Here is a 15065-nt window from a genome sequence, read left to right on the forward strand (position 1 = left end):
GAAGCCAGAGCTGAACTTACAAGATCTGAACAGGGTGGTTCATGACAAATGCTACTGGAGGTCGCTGATTCATAGGGTCGCCATAACTCGTAATCGACTTGAAGGCACGTAACAGCAACAAGAATCTGCACTGCTTGGGACCCTGTTGGCCATATTTCAGAAGTATCTTGTCTGTTCAGCAGAACTGGAGAATCTGTGGCCCTCCAGATGTTATTAGACTGCAATTTCCATCATCTCTGACCATTGGCCATGCTGGCCGTGGTTGATAGGGCTTAGGAGTCCAACATCTGGGAAAGTATGTATATGATTACATTGTATAATACACATTAAGCGTCAGGGTATGGTCCAATTCACATTTACCTGGGAGTAGGTGCTATTGGACTAACTGGGGTTTACTTCTGAGTAACATGCATAGGTTTGCACTGTTAGGTAAGTAGAAGTAGAGACAAGCACCCTCTCTTATTCCTGGAAGGCCACAGAACGAGCTTCCATTCTCACAGACTAATGGGAGAGATGTGGGGTGAACAAATCAGGTGGCCTCTTCGGCAGGACGTGCGCGACTCATGTAACGTGAAACATTAGGAAAGAGGACACAGGATCAGTTTTCCCTCGCCGCCGCCCCCTCGCCGCCGCCCCCTCCCTTCACGCCCCCTCACGCCCCCCGCCCTTACACGGTGTTATTTACGTAAAGGCGGGGAAATGGGAGGGAGGAGAGAGAGGCGGGAATAGAACCCTGTCCCGGGGAAAGTTATTGGGCTGAAGGGGAGGAGCCGAGGTAGAGGCCTGCTCCCCTATTGGGCTAGGTCTGGGGAATTTCGGAGAAGAGGTTGGGCGTGTTAGGCGGTGGTTTCCAGTCAAGAGGCGGTTACTGGATGGGGTGGGAGAAGAGTGACGGCGGATTAGAAGAGCCGAGGCAGGGAACGAAGGTACTGAACTGAGCCTTGCGTCGGGCGCGTGCGAGAGCTTTGTAGCCTTCTCTTCCTGGTGCGTGTGACAGTGTGGTAGACAAGGAGGTTGCCTCTTCTCTGGTGGAGAGGACACGCAAGTTCCCATCCTGAGGGGGGAAAGTGGCAGAGACCAAAAAAAGTGTGTGTGTGTGTGTGGATGGGAAGCAAGGTGAATATTACTAAAGTTTGAAGCGTGTATAAAATAGACTGGGGAAGAGGGGTGAATAAGAGTTGGGCGAGGAAAAAAAGGTGTATTTATATCGCCCAATGTAATTTTTTTTATATGTACAAATCACTTTCCCTAATTTCTATACGTTCTCCACTGTTTCTAAACAATTTAAAGTAATTAAGCTTGTGAAGTGACGTGTTCCAAATAGTTTCATGTTGAACTACGTTTAGGTATTATATCGATGAGTTATTTTGTGAGGAGGGGTTGGATGAAGGGGCAGGGCTCTTCTAGGGGGGAGGACAAATCTTTTTCGAACTTGTGTTTGTGAAGCTATGGAAAGTGTCACTTCTCTTCGCTCTGCTGAGTGGCTTTTCCTCACTGTCTTGGTTTGTGCCTCCTATCCGTACTCCTAGTCAGCTAACATTTAAAAATGTAAATATCTAAACATAGCTACTGTAGCTACTATTCCAAATAAATAGGGTAGAAGCCTGGTTGACATTATGTTGAACTACAGGAGTTTTGACATATGTGTTTCTGAATGTATTTCATGGTTGTAGGTGAGCACGGCTGCAAATGTTGTAGTGGGTGCATATGTCAATTAAAAGAGTTTTGCAAATGTGTTTTACCTCTATTTGTTTTGCGAACAATTGGCATAAAGCAGGGTTAGATTATGAAAATCATCTTAATTATCCACTGTTGGCTCTGAACTTCACACCTGTCCAGCTGAATGGATGGTGTGACTTTGGCTTGGGGGTCAGTCATAGTTGGGGGGGGGCAATGTGCTAAGCTGTGCTCTGAGGGGACTCTGTTCCCCTCTTTAACTTGTTTCTTTCCCCTTCAAAAGTTCTGACCCAGGCCAGCATTAGCATCTGGCATTCTAATGAAGTTGTCAGAGCCCCAGGGCCCACTTCTGGCACCTGCCCTGCCCCACCCCCTTTACAAAAAAAATCCAGTCTGGTGTTCTGAGCAGTGTTGGGTAACTGGGTCTATGTGCCATATTGATTTCCCACAGTGCTTCTGATGTAGCATCCAGGACATCACAGGAGATGAAAATGGTGGCTAGGTGCAACGATTGCTGAGCATTGTTGCCTACCACTACAGGTAAGCCTGGGTGGTGGCGGCACTGATGGAGGGGAGACTTACCAGAGGTCACTTTGCTATATAGCTGTGACAACTGTTGAAAGGCTTCGCTTCAGATGCCTTCTGTGATAGGGGCCTTGGATAAATGCCTTCTGAATCCAGCTAAACTTTCATTTTACTAAAAATTGTCTTTGTGTTTCTTCCTTATATGTGGCATTGCCCTAGTTTCTTGCCTACTATCTCTGCTCTACAGTGTCAATACCAATCTCTTAATTTTTTTTTAAATGCAAAAAACTTGGTACTTAGGCCTTAAATGTGAGACCTGAAATAATGCAACAGGGGACATTTCTCTGACATACTGTGAACACAGGCCAAGGAGCGGTCTGTTGTCACGTGCGATGATTCTTGAACTCCCTGGTGCTTTAATGTGTAAATAAGACTTCTTAGAGCCGTCCACCACAGCAGTCTGATTGCTGAATTGAATTAAACTAGAGTCGACTGGCATAATGTGTGCACCTTACCCTAGTTTTACTTTCCTCTCCCTTTTGAAGACAATTGGCTACCCAGCCTATTTCTAAGACTGTAGGAACTGTTGGTACCTGGTTTGCTGAAAAAAGAAGTATTTATATGTGAAGTGAATGAAAGCTTAAAGAGGGCCACTTGAAATATCATATTGTGTATAGTACAGTACAGCCTAACTGCCATTGCCCCATCATATCTCTGATCTTACCTACCCTGGCTCTGTGCCAGCCTCATCTGACATTAGAGAAGTCTAAATGTCTGCATGGGACATGCTGTTCGTGTTACTTGACCTCAAATTAGCAGCTCCAATCAAACAAATCTAATTTGTGGATTTGGGCAGTACTTAATTTCTGAAATGAAGTCACATTCTTTAACACAAACATCCTTTCTCTAAATCCCAGATGTATGGAGCATTAGTTACCCTGTACACTTATTATTATTTTATTATTAATTCCTCACATTTGTATCCCACCCTTCCTCCATGGAGCTCAGGGTGGCATATGTGGATGGAACCTCCTTATTTATCTGCATAACGATAAGGTTAGTCTGAGAAAAAGTGACTGACCCAAGATTACCCAGTGAACTTTTCAGCCTGTGCCAGGATCCAGCCGAGCTCTTGTTGGTCCCAAGGGGTTCACAACTTTCACAGCTGAGTCTTGGCAAGCCATGGCTCTAGTTAAGCCTTGGAGTTAGGTTGCTAGTTATAGTAGAAGAATGCTTCTAGCAACCTAACTCCAAGGCTTAACTAGAGCCAAGACTTGCCAAGACTCAGCTGTGAAAGTTGTGAACCCCTTGCTTTATTCATTTATCTTACAATTCCCCCCCCCGCTAATTTGAGCCTAGACTTGGCCATATCCGAGCTGTAGTTCGGATGCATTGCATACCTACTGTATGTACTGCGCTGGTGGGAGTGACATGGGAGAATCGTATCATTCAGAGTAATATATACATGGAGCCTCTTGCGGCATCTTCATAAAGAAACCTAGGCTTTTTCTGCTCTCCGTTTTTGGTCCAGCTACAAGTTTCCTAAACACCTGTTAGCCAGGGAACAGAACTGAAAAGGCATTTGGGAGGCCATGCCACAGTTTCCTGTTTGCTCAGTCTTTCCCACAATTGCTCCAGCCAAGTATTCAACTCAGATTTCTGGTCCGAGCCTCATTAAAGGGGAGGGGCAGGGACAGCAAAGATTAAAACATTCCCCTCCCACCCAGTGGTGCCCACAGGGGAGGACTTGGGGGCAGAACCCTACTTAGATGGGGGTGGGGGGGACATATTCAGCAGGGTTGGGTCATTCCATTTTCGAGTAAGTGATGGAATATATATTACCTTCTAAAGAGGGAGTGTTATGTGGAGAGTCAGAAATTCCCACTAACTTCCCACTAACTGATTAATCCCTGCAAATATCCCTTTCCCTGACAGTAACATTGTACAGCAAACATTGAGTTCGGAATTGTGGATTTGCTGCCTAGTGAGTAGTTCCACTCTAAGTGTTTTGTTATATTTTATTTTACTGTGGAGTACTTAATTTGTTTTTATATGTATGAAACACATTTTCAACATGTGCTTGCTGCTGTTCTTCTCGTGCGGTGATTGTCTAAATAATAAAAGTTCTGAAAACTAGATCAGTCTAGTGAGAGATGCATCGTTGCTCCACTATTAATGTATTTGGCCTTGGACAGTTTCAGTTCTTCTGTTTTAAACCTTCCTCACAAGAGTTTTCAAGAGTTTGAATAATTTTAATTACTTTACATGCTTAAAAGTTATGGATACTTTAGTACTTTAGTCCTCTCGCTTAGACTACTGTAATGTGCTCTACGTGGGGTTACCCTGGAAGTTACAGCTGGTACAGAATGCGGCGGCGCGCTTGATCAAGCACAGCCGTCGCCGTGACCATGTCACCCCAGTGTTAATAGATCTTCACTGGTTACCAGTTGTCTACCGGGCCCAATTCAAGGTGTTGGTATTGACCTTTAAAACCCTAAACGGTTTCGGCCCAGTCTATCTGAAGGAGCGTCTCCAGAATCACCAGTTATGCCACCTGACAAGATCAGCCTCACAAGACCTTCTCTCGGTCCCACCGGTTAAAACAGCTAGACTAGTGCGGACCAGAGAGAGGGCATTCTCGATTGTGGCCCCCACCCTCTGGAATTCCCTTCCTTTTGATCTCCGACATGCTCCCTCCCTGCTTTAAAAACCTGGCTATTCAGGCAGGCCTATGGGATTGGGGAGGATTAATTTTTATGAGGTTTTAACTGGAACTGGTTTTAAATTGATTATGATTATGTTTGCTGGTATATTATGTTGTATATTATGTACTGTTTTATTATTGTAAGTCGCCTAGAGTGTCCACTAACCTGGACAGATAGGCGACCAATAAATAAAATTTATTATTATTATTAAAAAGAAAATTAATCCCAGCCTTCTAATGTTGGATAATTTCAACAGTTAGATAGAAAATCAGCTATCATTAATATATTGGCTACAGTTTAGCAGATTTCTTTACGCACATGCAACAGGTTGCGCATGCACAGCAGGTCTGTCTTTTCCTAACAGCATTCTCTCCCACAACACATTGCCAGCTGCTTTTGAAACTTTCTTCTCCCTAACCATTGTAATTTAAAAAGAAAGGTGGGGAAGCTGCTGCTTGTGGGGGGGAAAAGGGACATAGTACAGTGCATAGTTTTGGCCATATGCTTCCCGACTGGGCAGTTTTCCCTTAAAGTAGGCCAGTGTTCTGATGATTACACCCAGAAGGTATTTTGATAGGTTTTTAAAATCCACATGCTTGATGAAAGCTGGCTTGGTTCATTGGTTAAGAGCTTGAACTCTGAGCTGGAAGTTTGTAGTACGAATCTCAACACAGTCACGAATTACTGGGTGGCCTTAGGCCCATGGCTGTTTCTTGATGTGTGTGGAGGCTTGCATAATTTTGGTAGTAAGTGCATTGTGGAAGCAACTGCACCACAATGAGCGCACGTGTCTGCACACACACTCTTCTCCCATGGGTTGGGAGAAACCTGTTACGCCTTTAGCAGAACCTAGATTTGCACAGCACCAATTGGCCAGTTCTCATGTCACTCACAAGTTCACACTTCCCTTCTCAGAGCAGGGCATACCACCAATTAGAGGGCCATTGTGTCAGTCACAATCACAAGCAGTTCTAAAACCTTTTTTAGCTTAAAAAAACTTAAAATACTGAATAAACACTACAGCAGATAAATGTGGGAGGTATTTGAAGACAAAGCAGACTGTCTGCCTAAAGTGTGGGGTGGAGGGTGGGGAACAGTGTTGGATCTGTGTTTTTACAGGCATGGTGGGGGCTGTCCTATAGCAGAAAACCCACACGCATTCCTGTTTCGAGGCCCTACTGTTTGTATGCAACCTTGGACTTGGTTTTTGTCTGTAAATATCATGGGGATAACATAATACCCTTATCTGTATGTAGAGCATAGTAAGAACAGATGGAAGTGTTATTGAATAATATATATTATTGGACTTCTCCAACTGGGAGTTGGATGCTGTCTTAAGATCATAAGTGAAAGAATAATACTTAGCATTTATATAGCATTTTAGAGTGTTCAAGGCACCTTGTAAACATCTTGTAAAACTTAACAACAATCATGTGAGGTAGGCCAATATTATCCCCATATTGCAGATGGTGGGGGTTGAGGCTGAGAGAATAATGGCTTGTCACTCTAAACCAATCTAGTGAACTCATGGCAAAGCAAAATTCAAAATGGCTACTTCCTGATTTGTAACTTAGGCTGCAATCCAATACATACTTACCTGGGAGCAAGTCCAATTGAATACAATGGTGCATACTTCTCAGAAGACATGCATTGAATTGCAACCTTAGGCTACATGTACACCATACATTTAAAGCGCCCCCCCCCGAATCTTGGGAACTGTAGTCTTCACAAAGCTACAGTTTCAGGCAGGATTCAGTTCCCAGGATTCTATGGGGGAAGCCACATGCTTTAAATGTATAGTGTGTATGCAGCCTGTCTATGCTATGCCAACTCTGAAATGTATATAATTCCTGTGTGTTTCTTGTTCTGTACCTCTAGATATCACACATGTTTTTTAAAGTGACATTTGGGTTTCCATTTGTAATAGGGAGGCAGGATGTCTGCTGCTGCTGCTTAAGGAGGTGGAGTAGGTGTGAGTCTGTAGTGTCAAATAAGGAAGATGGATATTAGGCTTTATCCCTTTCCCCTGCATGCAGAGGAGGAGACTATGTGCCCTTTCATACTGCTGCCTGGGATGTGCGTATAGAGGGTGAGGCATCTCTGTGGTTTGTTTGGCATCTCTGGAGATATAGGAGGGTGGAGTCTATGGAAGACTTTGTGAGCAGAGAGAAGACTTCTTACAGGTCAGGAAAGGAGTGCCTCTTCCTATTGGATTCCCTTTCTCATCTTTCTAGGATTTATCAGATATCCTATAGAAAGATGTTCAAATATTTGTAGAAATGAGCTTTTTGGATAGAGCTTGTTCCAGGGTTTGCTTTATTCTGTAGCGTGCTATCCTCCCACACAAGACATTGGCTAGTGACTCATCTTCCTTTACAGGATCAGTTGCAACAGTAACTTGATCCGGGGGGGGGGAACCCTACCTAAAGAGGCTTGATTTAGAGTTCAACTTTATTTTGGAGTCTCTTCAAAATTCTGGGAAATGGCTGCCCACGGAACAGATGGGATTGTCACTACACTCCAGTGTGTGTATCAGCTTAGTCTTTAGACTTAAAATTTTGGGGCTACAAAAATCCCAAGAGCCTGACTGCTCAGGCACTTAAAATTATATGCTGGCACCTAGGAATTTTGACACCATTTCGAGCTCTGTGTAGGTCTGTCTCTTTGGCATATGAAATATAGTAAACAAGGACTGGGGAAAAATGTTAGAGGGCTGGTACTGAGGCTTCAATAAACGTTTTTGAAAACAGCCTAGCAACATGGTTTGGAAGGAAAAAAAATAAGTGACTGCTCTTACATTTTAGTGCAGCTGCTTGTCCTCCCCCCCTTCACTTTCTCTAAACTGATAGAATTCTTGCAAACTGCCAGTTAAAGTTATGGAACTTTAACAGAAAAAATCATAGCGTTATTTCCAGTGAGCCCTTGTGTTTGAATTGGTGTCAGGCCCAGGATGAGACTCAGGAACCAGACCAGGGGTTGTAAGTAATTCAGTTTTTATTAGAGTAATGTCCAAACAAAGACTGCATCTTCTCATGAAGCAGTACAGAAATACAGGTCCTGCGGCATTGAGAGAAAGTTGACAGAGCAAGGAGCTGCTTCCCGCTTGTTCTTTAAGAAGGGGTCAAACGGGCGCACAACCTTTCGCTCCTCCTTAACTGCCCCTCAGGTACTACCCGCCTTCCCCCCCTTCTCTCTTGTCTTTTCAGATGTCTTCGTGTGCGCGGCGAAGGGGGAAGCATCGGCCCCTCCTCTTCTGAAGTTTCCGATTCCAGTATGGGGGATAGGGGGGGCTGATGGTAAACTGCCTCGCGGCTTTTCTGCCTTGGGCAGCCCTCCCTCTTCTCCCTCCTGTTCTGAGCCTCGGAGAAGGGGAGGCGTGGGAATGTCCAGGGACGATTCTGAAACTCCAAAGCTCTCAGGCTCTCTGTTGCTAAGCAACCCTATCTCTGGCATTTCCTCTGCTTCGTCTTCGCTCCACTCGGGCAAAGTTGCTCCCCCTCCTCCCTGCCCTCCGTCTGAATCCCCTTCTTCCAAACCCCCGGGACCCCAACTCTGCCTCCCGACATCATCCCCTCTCCCAAGCTGCCCCCCCTTTTGCTGACTTGGGGCGGTGGGGAAAACATTGATGGAAAAGTTTTACCAAGTCTGGAGCATGCACGTCAACTTCATCTTCCCATGATCTATCAGCTAGTCCATAGCCTTTCCAGTGAATCAAGTACTGCAACTTGTGGCGTCTTATTCTGGAGTCTAGGATTTCCCCAGCTTCAAACTCAATTTGCTCATTTACCAGGAGCGGAGCTCCAGGAGGCTTCTCCGGCCGTAACTCACTGGGAGGGGCGGCTTTTGTTAACAGGGATCGATGAAACACAGGGTGTATTTTAAACGTGTCAGGTAGCTTCAGTCGGTACGCCACGGGATTAATTTGAGTTTCTATTTCAAAAGGACCCACCCTCTTGTCTTGTAATTTTCTACATTTACCTGGCATTTGGAGGAAGCGGGTGGACAGCCAGACCCGATCTCCCGGCTGCAGGGGGGGGGCCTCCTTCCTGTGCAGGTCAGCAACTCGCTTGTACTCCGTTTTGGCTTCGTTTAACTGTTGTTTCAACGTCTGTTGCACCGCCTGCAATTCCCTAAGAAAGTTCTCTGCCGCCGGTACCAGCATACCCTCTGAGCTGCTTGGAAAGACTTTAGGATGGAATCCATAATTAGCGAAAAACGGGGTTTGTTGAGTGCTGGAATGCAGGGAGTTGTTGTAGGCAAACTCTGCAAAATGCAAATATGATACCCAATCAGTCTGTTGATAGGACACATAACTACGTAAATATCTTTCCAAAACGGCGTTCAAGCGTTCCGTCTGGCCGTCTGTCTGGGGGTGATGGGCGGAGGAGAGTTTTAACTCCGTCTGCAGCTGTTTCCACATGGCTCTCCAAAATTTGGCTGTGAACTGAGTTCCTCGGTCCGAGACTACACTGTTTGGCAACCCATGCAGCCGGTAGACTTCTTTGATGAATAACTTGGCCGTTTCTTTAGCCTCTAAGGCCCCTGCACAAGGAAGAAAATGCGCCATTTTGGTGAGTAAATCTACCACTACTAGAATGGCTGTCATTCCTTGGGACTTGGGTAAATCAGTTATAAAATCCATGGATAGGTCCTTCCAGGGTTCGTGTGGGACAGGTAACGGTTGTAACAGTCCTGCTGGTTTTCCTGTTTGTGTTTTTGTCCGCATACAGACAGAGCAGGACTTTACATAGTTTTCAATATCCCGACGCATTTTAGGCCACCAAAAGTCCTTGGCCACGTTCTGAATGGTTTTGTAAATCCCAAAGTGTCCCGCCGTGACGGAATCATGGCACTGGCGTAGGATTCTGAGCCTTAATTCCCCTTCTGGCACATATCTGGCTGTTTTGAACCATAACAGTCCATCCCTCCAGTGGAAAGTTACTTCTGAGTCTTGATCTTGTCCCGTCTCCTGCCTATATGTTAGCATGTCTACATCTTCTTGTTGTGCCTTTTTGAGTTCCTCTTCCCATGAAGGCTGACACGATCCCAACGTTAATTTCTCTGGCGGGATCACATACTGAGGCTGGTCATCTGATTCACTTTCTTTGAATTGTGGCTGTCTGGATAAGGCATCTGCTCTCTGGTTTTTGGCTTGGGCATGATAAATAATCTTGAAGTTGAATCTAGTGAAGAACTGGGACCGTTTTATCTGTCTCTGGTTCAACTTTCCGGCTGTTTGGAGGCTTTCCAGATTCTTGTGGTCGGAGCGCACTTCAATCTGATGAGAGGCCCCCTCTAGGTATTGTCTCCAGTTCTCAAAAGAATCCTTGATGGCCAGCAGCTCCTTCTCCCATACTGTGTAATTCTTCTCTGCTGGCTTTAACTTCCTAGAGAAGTACGCGCAGGGGTGCAGCTCCTTTCCCCCTTGGTCTAATTGCAGAAGGACCCCCTGATGGCAAAATCCGAAGCATCTGCTTCCACGACAAAAGGGCGGGTCGGGTCAGCAAAGCGCAGAATGGGCTCGGAAGCGAACCTTCTCTTCAGCTCCTCAAAGGCCTTGGTGGCATTCTCTGTCCATTGAAACTTCTTCTTTCCCCTTAAGCAGTCAGTCAGAGGAGCTGTTAATTTGGAAAACCCTGGAATGAACTTTCTGTAATAGTTGGCAAACCCTAGAAACCGTTGTACATCCTTTTTGGTAACAGGCAGGCCCCAGTCCAATATACAACTTACTTTCCCTGGGTCCATCTCCACTCCTTCCGCTGAGATTCGGTACCCACGGAAGTCCAAAGACTTGAGGTCAAATCCACATTTCTCTAACTTGGCATACAAGTGATTCTCTCAGTCTCTTCAGCACCGTTTTCACATGCTGATCATGGTCTTCCTGGTTCTTTGAGAACACCAGGATATCATCTAAGTAACAGATTACATACGTGTCCAACAGGTCTCTAAACACGTCGTTCATGAACTTTTGAAAAACTCCTGGGCTTCCACAAAGCCCGAACGGCATGACCAGGTACTCAAACTGACCATAAGCGGTCAAGAATCCTGTTTTCCATTCATCTCCCTCTTTCATTCTGATCAGATTGTACGCTCCCCTCAAATCCAGCTTCGTGAAGACTTTTGCGGAACGCAGTCGGTCTAGCAGCTCTGAAATCAGGGGCAGCGGGTAGCTGTTAGGGATGGTGATCTGGTTCAATGCGCGATAGTCGTTACAAGGTCTGAGTTCCCCCCCTTTCTTTTTCACAAACGATAGTGGCGCTCCAGCAGGGGACTGTGAGGGACGTATGAATCCTCGCCTCAGGTTTTTATCCAGAAATTCCTTCAGGGCCTCCCTCTCAGTCTCTGTGAGCGAGTAAATTTTCCCCGATGGGATGCTGGCTCCTGGCATGAGATCAATCGCACAGTCGTAAGGGCGGTGGGGGGGTAGAGTCTCTGCCTCTTTTTCATCAAATACATCTTTGAATTCCTCATATTTCAGCGGCAGGGTCACTTGCTCGCTCTCCTGTGCTGCCACCGCCAAGGTGTTCTTGATTCCTTCAGGTTGACAGTTCTCCTGACAATACTGTGAGGTGAACCACACCACCGCCTCCTTCCAACTTATATTGGGTTCATGCTTTGCTAGCCAGGGCATTCCCAGAATCACCTCAAAGTTCGAGAGATCTGACACGTATAGCGAAATGAACTCCTCATACCCAGGGATTTGAAGTTTCACTTCCTCCGTGGCTTGTGTCACCCCTCCTGACTTCAGGGGTCTCCCATCGATGGTCTCCACAGATAGGGGAGCATCCAGTTTCCACCGGGAAATTCCATGACGCTTGGCTAGCTTTGCATCAATAAAATTTGTGGAGGCTCCACTGTCAATCAAGGCAGTAGAATTAAACACCACTCCTCTGGAAGTTGTAATCCGAATAGGTAAGACCAACACCCCTTTTGAGGGAGGTTGGATCGTTGGAGGGCCTTTATACAACGCGGCCCCCAGTCCACCGGCCTGCACGTGGACTGGGTATTCTAGTTTCCCGATGGCTTGGCTTTCCCCCCTTTCAGTCCACAGTCTCTGGCCACATGGCCCGGTCTTGAACAATAAAAGCATAAACGTTCTCGACGTCGTCTTTCCTTTTCTTCTTCTGACAATCTTGGCCTAGCCCCTCCTTGTCACTCAGTTGCATTACCTGCCATCCCTGCAGTGGAAAGGGCCTTGCTGCGGGATGCCGAGGCTGAGTATCTCGGGACCTCCTGCTTCTTTTCCAGGCGTCTTCCTTCCATCCGGTGATCTATCTGTAGGCATAGCCGGATTAGCCCTGGCAGGTTGGTGGGAGGGGTGGTCCTGGCCAGCTCATCCAGGATTTCAGCATTTAATCCACTCTGGTACATAAACATCAAAGCAGCATCATTATAACCCGTTTCCTGGGACAAAATTTTAAAAGCGTTAGTGTACTCGGAAACAGTACCTTTAGCTTGCTTCAGAGCGCCTAGCTGCCGCGCTACTGTTTCAGCTCTTTGCGGGTCTTGAAACATCTCGGTCATCTCCTGTATAAATCCTCTGTATCTTCTTAAGACAGTATCCTTTCTCACCAGATATGGAGTCACCCATTTTGCAGCTTCTCCCTCCAGAAGGCTAATCATGAAGGCGACTTTAGCCCCATCGTCTGGAAATTCTGTGTGCCTGACATCCAGATATAATTCACATTGAGCCACGAAAGTTGCCAACTGATCACTCTGTCCTGCATATTTTGGGGGCAATCCAATGGGAACCTTTACTGCGGCAACTGGAGGGGCTGTTCGCATCTGGTCTATCGTGGTCTTCAAGGCTTGATTATCCGTTTTCAACGCCTTGACGGCTGCTAGCAGGGCTTGGACATCCGTCTGCAAATCAGCTACCTTAGTCCTCAAGAGTTTCACTTCTTCCGTCTCAGAAGTGGGGTTCGTTCCCCCCCCTGCTCCCTTTGACATCTTGTCCCAGTCAAGTGAAGAGAGCGTTGAGGGTGATTGAGGTGGCTCTGTCAAGCTGTGAGGCCCAGGATGAGACTCAGGAACCAGACCAGGGGTTGTAAGTAATTCAGTTTTTATTAGAGTAATGTCCAAACAAAGACTGCGTCTTCTCATGAAGCAGTACAGAAATACAGGTCCTGCGGCATTGAGAGAAAGTTGACAGAGCAAGGAGCTGCTTCCCGCTTGTTCTTTAAGAAGGGGTCAAACGGGCGCGCAACCTTTCGCTCCTCCTTAACTGCCCCTCAGGTACTACCCGCCTTCCCCCCCTTCTCTCTTGTCTTTTCAGATGTCTTCGTGTGCGCGGCGAAGGGGGAAGCATCGGCCCCTCCTCTTCTGAAGTTTCCGATTCCAGTATGGGGGATGGGGGGGCTGATGGTAAACTGCCTCGCGGCTTTTCTGCCTTGGGCAGCCCTCCCTCTTCTCCCTCCTGTTCTGAGCCTCGGAGAAGGGGAGGCGTGGGGATGTCCAGGGACGATTCTGAAACTCCAAAGCTCTCAGGCTCTCCGTTGCTAAGCAACCCTATCTCTGGCATTTCCTCTGCTTCGTCTTCGCTCCACTCAGGCAAAGTTGTTCCCCCTCCTCCCTGCCCTCCGTCTGAATCCCCTTCTTCCAACCCCCCGGGACCCCAACTCTGCCTCCCGACAATTGGGTGCGGATCCAGCTGCTTAACCAGAGGTAAGAGAAGTGTATGGAAAGAGTGTCGACTATTAACAGGACTTGCTGGAGTTCCTGTTAATTACTGTCTAGAGAGCAATAGGGTTTTCTGGCATGCTGACACTTTCAAAATTCACTGGCCTGCAATACAGGGAAACTCACCTCTGAATCTGGCTGTGTATTCCAATAAGTGCCTGCATCTGCAGGAGGGTCCTGGAGCAGCAGAAGTCTTTTGCATGATTTATTATTATTGTTGTTAGTAGTAGTCACTTTACTTCATAAAAATGAACCCAAGGCAACATATAATAAAAAGATTAAAACCAATATAAAACTTAACACAAATAAAACGCTTTTTTTAAAAAAAAAATGAATGGATAAGGTTGTAGAACAACCGACAAGAGTCTGCTGCTTATGTCTGTTTTAATGTCTTCTTGCCACACTATACTTACCGTATATTCCGGCGTTTTTTTAAAAAAAAATGAATGGATAAGGTTGTAGAACAACCGACAAGAGTCTGCTGCTTATGTCTGTTTTAATGTCTTCTTGCCACACTATACTTACCGTATATTCCGGCGTATAAGATGACTTTTTAACCCCGGAAAATCTTCTCCAAAGTCGGGTGTCGTCTTATACGCCGGGTGTCGTCTTATACGCCGGAATATACGGGTACTTCGCCAACTGAGGCATTGCTGTCTTCTACAAGAAACAAAAGTGGGCGGGCCGAGGAAGGGCTCCCAAACTGACCCCGGAGACGCTGGGCGGGCACGTGAGTCTAAAACATTAAGTCTACGGCTGCAAACGCCGCCGGAGTATCGCCGCGCCTTACACCCTACGGGTGGTGCAGTGGTCCAAACACAACTAAGGGAGGAAGAAGCCAGCCAAGGAAGGAAGGAAAGGAAGGAGCGGAAGTGGTTCGCGCGCCTGCGCGTAGGAGGCGGGGGGGGCAGCTTGCGGCTGCCTGTGGTAGGGAGTTAAAAAAAAAAAAACCAACCACAAACCGGCTCGCCGCTGTGAGGAAAAAAGCACCGGGTGCCTTGGGCGGCGGTGGCGGAGCCTTCTCCTCCTCCTCCTCTCCGCTTCGGCCATGAGTGTCGCAGCGCTGGTATCTCCCGCGCCGCCGCCGCCGCTGCCGCCTCCGCCGCTGCCGCCTCCGCCGCTGCCGCCTCCGCCGCTGTGCTGCCCGCCAGCACGGGCCCCACCGCCGCCGAGAGCTTTGAGGAGGAGGAGCTGGACAGCCCCGCCGATGAAGAGGATGGAGAGCGTAGCGGCCGCGCGTGGGATTCTGACGAAGGTGAGGCTTTCTCCTTGTTTCTTTCCCGCCGATGACCGGTGGCCCCGATCCGGTGTCGCGCCGGCCTTCTCGGGCCAAGTTCTACCGGGCTTGCTGCCCGAGTCAGTGTGCCTGCGGGGGTGCCGTTCGGCCCTGCTTCGTCCTGACTTGAGAGTAGCCCCATGGAAACTAGTAGAGGTAGCTGGCTTAGTTGCACCAATTTCAGTGGGTCTCTTCTGAGTAGC

At 47.2% G+C, this 15065-nt stretch overlaps 1 protein-coding gene across 5 annotated transcripts in view; it reads left to right on the forward strand.

The window, feature by feature from the left end:
* The first annotated feature begins 796 nt into the window (after nucleotides 1-796).
* The window catches only part of VDR (vitamin D receptor), a 123405-nt gene continuing 109136 nt past the window's right edge, over nucleotides 797-15065 (forward strand). Inside the window, exons 1-2 of one of the 5 annotated variants that reach the window (XM_061615012.1) lie at nucleotides 799-926; nucleotides 2129-2217. The gene's annotated coding sequence lies outside the window, so the exon portion shown is untranslated. The other 4 variants (XM_061615016.1, XM_061615011.1, XM_061615009.1 and 1 more) reach the window with 4 other exon arrangements.

This window comes from Rhineura floridana, chromosome 3 (genome assembly GCF_030035675.1).
Source record: "Rhineura floridana isolate rRhiFlo1 chromosome 3, rRhiFlo1.hap2, whole genome shotgun sequence".
Lineage (NCBI taxonomy): Eukaryota > Metazoa > Chordata > Lepidosauria > Squamata > Rhineuridae > Rhineura > Rhineura floridana.